At 32.7% G+C, this 8,235-nt stretch overlaps 1 non-coding gene across 1 annotated transcript; it reads right to left on the minus strand.

The window, feature by feature from the left end:
• Positions 1-5,545: 5,545 nt before the first annotated feature.
• On the minus strand, positions 5,546-5,617 carry TRNAH-GUG. The gene has a single exon. It is a non-coding gene; the product is annotated as a tRNA-His (tRNA).
• Positions 5,618-8,235: the final 2,618 nt, after the last annotated feature.

The following is an 8,235-nucleotide window of genomic DNA, read 5'->3' on the forward strand; positions in this document are numbered from 1 at the left end:
AAACTTCATAGCAAAATGGGGTTGTTGAAAGAAGAAATATAACTCTTCTTGAAATGGTTAGATTTATAATTACACAGGTTAATTTGCCAATCTCCTATTGGGGAGATGCATTATTAGTTGAGACCTATATACTTAACAAAGTACCTTCAAAGTTAGTTCCATCTACCCCATATAAACATTGGATAGACAAAAAGCCGGATTTGAGTAATCTGAGACCTTGGGGATCAACTACCTATGTTCATGATAAGACTCACAAATATGAAAAATTATGACCCAGAGGTAAGAAGTGTATCTTTATAAGGTATTCTAAGACTTCTAAGAGTTATGTCTTCATTGGTGAGTGACAAAATGGAACAATCTCTTAAATAGAAGCAAGAGATGCTACTTTTCTTAAAACTAAATTCCCAACATGAGGTGAAGTTGATAAGACCATTCCTTCATATGAGATAGAGGAAGATAATGTTCCTTTGTCAACAAATCAGGAGATACCTGAATCTAGTCAACCTAGTGGGAGTAATTTGTTATTGAATGAGTCAGTTTCTCAACAGTTTAACTTACGAAGAAGTAGTCGTCAGATTATTCCTCGGAAAAGGTTTGACATTGAAAATGAGACTTGATGATTCTCCCAGTTGGCAATGAGGAAGATTAGACAGTTGAGGAAGCTTTGATAAGCTCAGTAAGAAAAAAATAGAAAATTGAATGGGTGAGGAGATAGAGTCAATGAGAATGATTCAAGTTTGAGATTTAGTTGACCTTCCTTCGGGCTAAAGGGATATTGGGAATAAGTGGATTCTTAAGATAAAGAGGAAAGCAGATGGTTTGATTAATTGATACAAGGCTCGTTTAGTTGCAAAAGGATATACCCAACTGAAGGGTATTGATTTTGAAAAGATATTATCCCCAGTTGTGAAGTTTATGTCAATACGTGTCATCATAGCTATAGTAGTACAATTTGACATGGAATTACATCAAATGGATATAAAAATAGTTTTCCTTAATGGTAATATTGATGAAAAAATCTATATGACATAGCCAGAAGGTTACATTGCTGAAGGCCAAGAAAATAGAGTATGTAGACTTAAGAAGTCTATATATGGGCTAAAGCAAGTGTCAAGACAATAAAACATAAGATTTAATGAAGTCATTTTATTTTATGATTTTGAAATGATCCATGAGGATCATTGTATTTACCTAAGAAAAGAAAAGGAAAGTTTGTCATTTTATCATTATATGTTGATGATATGCTAATAGCTGGAAGTGACATAACGGGTGTGTGATAGAAGTCAAATCCTGGCTTTTATCACAATTTGACATAATAGATATGGGAGAAGTAGAGTACATCTTAGGAGTGAAGATCATTAGAGATTGATCTAGAAGGCTTTTGGGTTTGTCTCAAGAAACTTATATCACTAAGATGCTACTATTGGGGTTGCAAGGTTGCAAACATAGTCCCACATTGAAAATGCATAAGAAAGATCATGGGTTTATAAGAGAAAAGATATCTCCATTGGCATGAGGCCTTTTGGGTAGAGCCCAAGAGCAAAATCATGAGGGCTTAGACCCAAAGTGGACAATATCATACCATTGTGGAGATATCTAAATTCTTTTCGATCCTACAGCTACAACATTTCAATATGTCAGATTGCAACATTGAAAGACACCTATAGTGAGAGGTACTATTTTGAGCAAAAGTATGTATTTCAAGAATCCTGAGGAAATAGCCGAAATGAAGAAAAAAATCATATGTCAGTGCTATTGGTAGTTTAATGTACACTATGTTGTGTACTCGTTCTGATATAAGCTATGATGTTGGCTTAGTTAGTCGTTTCCAGTTAAACCCAAGATCGAGACATTGAAAAGCGGTGAAGAGAATATTTAGATATCTCAAAGGGACAGTAGATTATTGCCTCTATTTTCAAGGATCAGATATGAGCCTGAGTGGCTACACAGATGCAGATTGAGCAGGGACCTTGATGACAGAAAAGAGGATATTCAGATATCTCAAAGGGACAACAGATTATTGTCTCTGTTTCCAAGGATCAGATATGAGCCTGAGTGGCTACACAGATGTAGATTGGGTGGAAGACCTTGATGACAGAAAAGAGGATATTCAGATATCTCAAAGGGACGACAGATTATTGCCTCTGTTTCTAAGGATCAGATATGAACTTGAGTGACTACACAGATGCAGATTGTGCAGGGGACCTTAATGATAGAAAATCCACATCTGGCTATACCTTCTTACTGAATGGTGGCATCATCTCATGGAACAGCAAGAAGTAGACTTGTGTAGCCTTGTCGACAATAGAAGCTGAGTATGTGGTTTGTGCAGTGGTTGTGCAAGAGGTTGTCTGGCTAAGAAGGTTCCTGAAGAATCTGAAGATTACTGAGAACAATGGGAGACTTATTACAATATACCGTGACAGTCAAGCTCTATAGCCTTTTCCAAGGATCTCAAATATCACAACAAAGGCAAGCATATAGAAATTAAGTATAATTTTATAAGGGATATTGTTGACAAGAAAAAGATGGTTCTTGAGTACATCTCTACACGTTATATGTTTGTCGATTCTTTTACTAAGTCATTGACTAAAAAGTCATTTCAAGGACATGTGAAGTCTTTGGGACTTTGAAGAATATAACTTATTGTAAAGATATTTTGATAAATGAAAAATGTCATGATCTATTCAGTATATATGTCTTTGTTACATTCGAATAAAAGCCTCGATAAGCATGTTGGCAGATTAAGATTGGTCCACTCACATAGACAATCATCTCTATTTGTTAAGTATAAATAAAGGTAAAATCGTTACTTATGGGGCAGCTTATATAACTGTGAATAGAGACATACTCATAAGTTAAGGTCACTTTGATAATTGTGTCAATATGAGATCATTTATGTAATAATCAGAGTAAATGAACCCACCATTTACTGAATCTGCTTAAGGCCAGATTGGAATTCATATGTTGAATTCAGGATAGACATTAGGTATATCTAGATCGAAATATGTACGATGTTAAATTTTAGGAAAAACATACGCTCTTTTTAGTAAAGAGAATAACATCGTAACATGTAATTCATATCATATATGCAATGGCAACAAGATGGGTAGGAGGAGAATGGATCCCTACTTCTCTACTATGTGAGACCCTTGAGATTATAAGTTAATATCAATTTTATCCTAAGTGACTTTTTAGCTGTCTACTTGAAGTTCTTATCAGTGTCTGTTACTTTAACATGTTTCCTATCGACTATGGATGATTCGGTCTATGGAGCATAACTAAGAAAGCGACTGATTAGAATGAATAGATTCTAGCTAAAAAGGAATATTAAGATTGATTTACATCTGTGATATTTGTTTACTGGTACCAGTTACATTTTTAATTCAATACATAAAATATAATTATAAATAATTGTATTGATTGGAGATGTTGAACATACTCTTGACATAATAGTTATTATGAGGGATTAGAAATGTTTATATTAATATAAATAATTTAATCTAGGATAAACACAAGTTATTAATGTCTCTGATTCGTTCTATGGAGCAGCTATGTAAGGTGTAACAATCTTCTTAGTAATTATTGCTCAGTGTGTTTGTTGTCACACGAACCATTTACCCTATAGTATGGATTGAATGTTCTTATTGGGTCTTTATAACTAATTAATTTTTGCTCTGGTCTTTGTGGCTTTATCATCATATAGTCTATGTGACTTATTTGGTCTTTGTGATTAATTAAGGTTTTGCTCTGATCTTAGTGATATGATCATCTTGTAGACTATGTGACTTATTCAATCTTTGTGATTAATTAATGTTTTGCTCTGGTCTTTATGACATGATCATCTTGTAGTCTATGTGACTGACATGGTCTATATAACCATTATGGATGGACTTAGATGAGTGGGAGATGTTGGTAGAAGATTTGAAACGTTTCAAACGAACGTTTGCAACATTAAACGTTGAGGAGATGATTGGTTCATCTCTCTCAATGTTTAATGCAATGAATGTCATCAAAATATCAGTTACAAACCCATGCTTTCTAACTATATAATCTGTCATCCAAGAACAATCGAGATGACAAGAGAACAAGAGAGTAAGAGAGATATCGGTGAAGAACATTTGAGCAGCAGAGGATTTTGGTTCGTGAACTTTACGGAAAGCTTTTTGATATCGATTTGTTATCATTCTTCCGACGTCAAGCAGTGACCAAGTTCATCTCGAGATATCACTGTAAATTATTTACAATTTTATTTAGTGTTTGTTTCATACTTTAGATACAACAATTCCATAGAAGGGTAAAAAAAATTGAATTTATTGTACACAATTTTATAAGAGGTTGATTTTAAGATGCAAACCTGTAATTTTAAAATCACACACAATAATTTACCATTGTACCAAGAAAGATTCCATTAATAAGGAGGGATGAACTTTTAAAAAGTCCCCAATCATTACCAATTCTCCTAAAACAATCAATAAAAATTAAAACTTCAAACTTAAATTTTCTTAATTTAAACCACATCAATCATGTATAATAAAAAGATGACCAAATGCAAGCATGCTTGTGAACAACTTCTGGGAAATTAAACACAATTTCAACAATTGATCTCGCCGTGAAGAAGTTGAATGAAACAGTTCTATGCTTTACCGGGTAGTTAAGTTTTTCAAATAGTTAATTAAATATTTAAGGGTTGAATTTTAATTAGGGTATAATTTTTTTTCCAAGTAAAATGATAATTTTTAAAACGTCGACAGCTTGTATAAATCTATGTGAGCCTTTTTCTGAATTATTTAATAATCGATGAAAAATTTAAATAGACTAACCGATATTAATCGATTCAAACAATTGAATACTAGCTTGAATTAAAAACAAAAAAAACCCAAGGATTTACTATAGAATGCGTATTTAAAAGAAAGAATAGCATTACATGTCCATAAAGTGTATTTCCTTCTCATAAAGTGTCGTTATCGGAAATTTAATTTAAAAAATAAAGTAAAATAAAAACAGTTCGGATCCTCTGTCTCCATTTCTCTGTCTCCGTGTCTCATTACCGATCGGACGGATCAGATTATATCTCAAGGATACCTTGCACATCACGAGAATATTACACACATCTTAAAGATGTCATGATACATTGAGATATAATCTGGTTCGTCTGATCAACAATGAGGCACAGGGACATAGAAAAATGGAGACAGAGAATTTGATCTCAAATAAAAATAAACCAATGATATATAAGGAAAAAATTTTAAAAATTTAAAGGTAAACATATAAATTTATAATCTATTTTTACTTTTATAAGTCTACTTTACATGTCTATCTTTAAATTTTTTTAATAATTTTTTCCTTTTTTCTAAAACGTCATAAAACCCCACATCCTGTTTTTGTAAAAAAAAAAAATTGACGATTTATTTTTATTTTGAAAAAATCATAATAATATTCTATCTAATTATCTTTAAAAACTGATATTATTTTGCAAAATGAACGGTGAGCAATATGAAAAAAAAATAAATCCAGACATTTGGTAAACAAAAACATAGAGTAATGTGGCTGCTGGGATTCGAGCCCAGGTCTCCACGGCCACAACGTGGAATTCTCACCACTAAACTACAGCCACAGATGAAGTGCGTATGATGCTTATAAAACTTATAGTATATATTCATAAACGATCAAAACTTAAAAATTAAGAGATATCTGATAAAAGAAATGTGGCTGCTGGGATTCGAGCCCTGGTCTCCACGGCCACAACGTGGAATTCTCACCACTAAACTACAGCCACAATGATGGCTGGAAAGCTATTGTAATTTTAAAATATATAATAATATAGAAGGTTTTTATTATAAGATATGTATTTCAAATGATCTTTATCATTTTCGTGTCGATATATGAGAATTAAAATTGAATTTTCAAAAAACAACCTGTAAATAAAATTTTTGGTCACTTGACCATCTTTACTATTTTTGTATTTCGTTATAAGACCAACCATAAAAAAACATTCGAAATAAACAAGTCACTTTTTTGTCACGTGGTCTTTATCATTTTCATCTTTTTTTTTTTCATATACAATAAAGTTTAAAGTCGGCAATTTAGAAAAGATGTATCCAGATTTTTGAAAGTTACTAAACATTTGCTATACATTATTATTTTTAATCATGAAGATGTTTTGAAAAAAAATAAATTTAATAGATTAGTTTTTTATCATATGGCAAAAGGTGATTCGTTCGCCCCAGTACCCCCGTCAACTCGTCTCTAGACTAACACAGAGGAGGTAAATCACGGGTGACTATTAGTCATTAGTGCAAATGACCAAGACATAGGGGAGGTTATGCTTGATCACGCCAAGTTTCGATCTCAAGACCTCATATGATAACACCTCATGTTTTAACCATCGCACCGTCCTGAGAAGACTAGATTAGTTTTTTATCAGTAGAGTGGTAGAGTGGAGAGAGAACGAGAGAAAGAGATTGTGGTTGCATGTATTTGGCAGAGGGTAAAATGAAAATTTCAAATAAATTATTATGTCTTTTGGTAATTATGAAAGTTTAGTATGTCTTCGGAAATTTATAAGACTTGAAATAGATATAATCGAATCTCTCTAAGTCAATCAATAAATTTCGATTGAAATTCATTGATTGACCTAGAGAACTCTAATTTGATCCATTTTAGATCCTAGTTCTGATGTTATAAGAAGTTTAAATATAATATTAATTATTTATTTCAGTTTTTCAGAGGTATTAAAATGTAATTGAAAGAATCGGTTGATATCTCAGATACATTTTCCCTGATATAAAATCTCACATCCAGATAAGCCGAAATAAATAATGGATGACATATTTACACTCTTTACAATATCAGGAATCCACATGATTTGAAATGGGTGTAATCGAAACTCTTTAGGTCGATTAATGAATTTCGACTGAAATCGACCGAAATCCCACGTTGGGCTTGATATAATTTCATATCAGGCCCAACATGAACTTGATATGAACTCATATTAGGCCCAACATGAGATTTCGGTTGATTTCGATCAAAATCCACTAATCGACTTAGAAAGTTCCGATTGCACCAATTTCAAATCATGTGGATTCATGAGATTGCAAGGAGTTTAAATATGTCCTCCATTGTTTATTTAAGCTTATCTAGAAGTGGGATTTTATACCAGGCCTAATGTGGGATTTCGGCCAATTTCGATCAAAATTCATTAATCGACCTAGAGAGTTTCAATTGTTTCCATTTCAGATTCTATGGATTCTTGAGGTTGCAAGGAGTCTAAATATATCCTCCATTGTTTATTTCGGCTTCTCCGAAGGTGAGATTTTATATCAGACCCAATGTTGAATTTCAATCAATTTTTCAAATAACATTTTAACACATCTGGAGAAGTCGAAATAAATAATGAATAGCATATTCAACTTTTTACAACCTAAGAAATTTACAAGATCTGAAATGGGTGCAATCGAAGATCTTTGGTCAATCATTGAGTTTTAACCGAAATTCACTAATCGACCTAGAGAACTCTGATTACACTCATTTCAGGTTCTCTAAATTTCTTAGGTTGTAAAAAGTTCAAATATGCTATCCATTATTTATTTCGACTTATCCGGATGCGTTAAAATATTATTTAAAAAATTAGCTAAAATCTGACATTGAGCCTGATATAAAATCCCACTTTCGAAGAAACCGAAATAAATAATGGATGACATATTTGGACTCCTTGCAACCTCAAGAATCCACGGGATCTTAAATGAGTATAATCAGAGCTCTCTAGGTTGATTAATGGATTTCAATAGAAATCTGCCGAAATCCCACGTTGGGCTTGATATAAAATCCCACCTGTAAAGAAATTGAAATAAACAATGGAGGACAAATTTAAACTCCTTGCAACTTCAGGAATCTACAAGACCTGAAATGGAAGTAATCAGAGTTCTCTTGATCGATTAATGGATTTCGAGAAATCCCACGTTGGGTCTTATATGAAATCATATCAGACCCAACGTATGATTTCAGTCGATTTCGGTTAAAATCCATTAATAAACCTAGAGAGCTCTGATTACACCTATTTCTATTCCTGTGGATTCTTGAGGTTGCAAGGAATCCAAATATGTCCTCCATTATTTATTTCAACTTCTCCAGAGGTGGAATTTTATATCAAGCCTAACGTATATGAGATATCAGCCGATTCTTTCAATTATATTTTAATACCTCTAAAAAAGTCGAAATAAACAATGGATAGCA

The sequence above is a fragment of the Zingiber officinale genome, chromosome 8B (assembly GCF_018446385.1).
Source record: "Zingiber officinale cultivar Zhangliang chromosome 8B, Zo_v1.1, whole genome shotgun sequence".
In the NCBI taxonomy this organism is placed as follows: domain Eukaryota; kingdom Viridiplantae; phylum Streptophyta; class Magnoliopsida; order Zingiberales; family Zingiberaceae; genus Zingiber; species Zingiber officinale.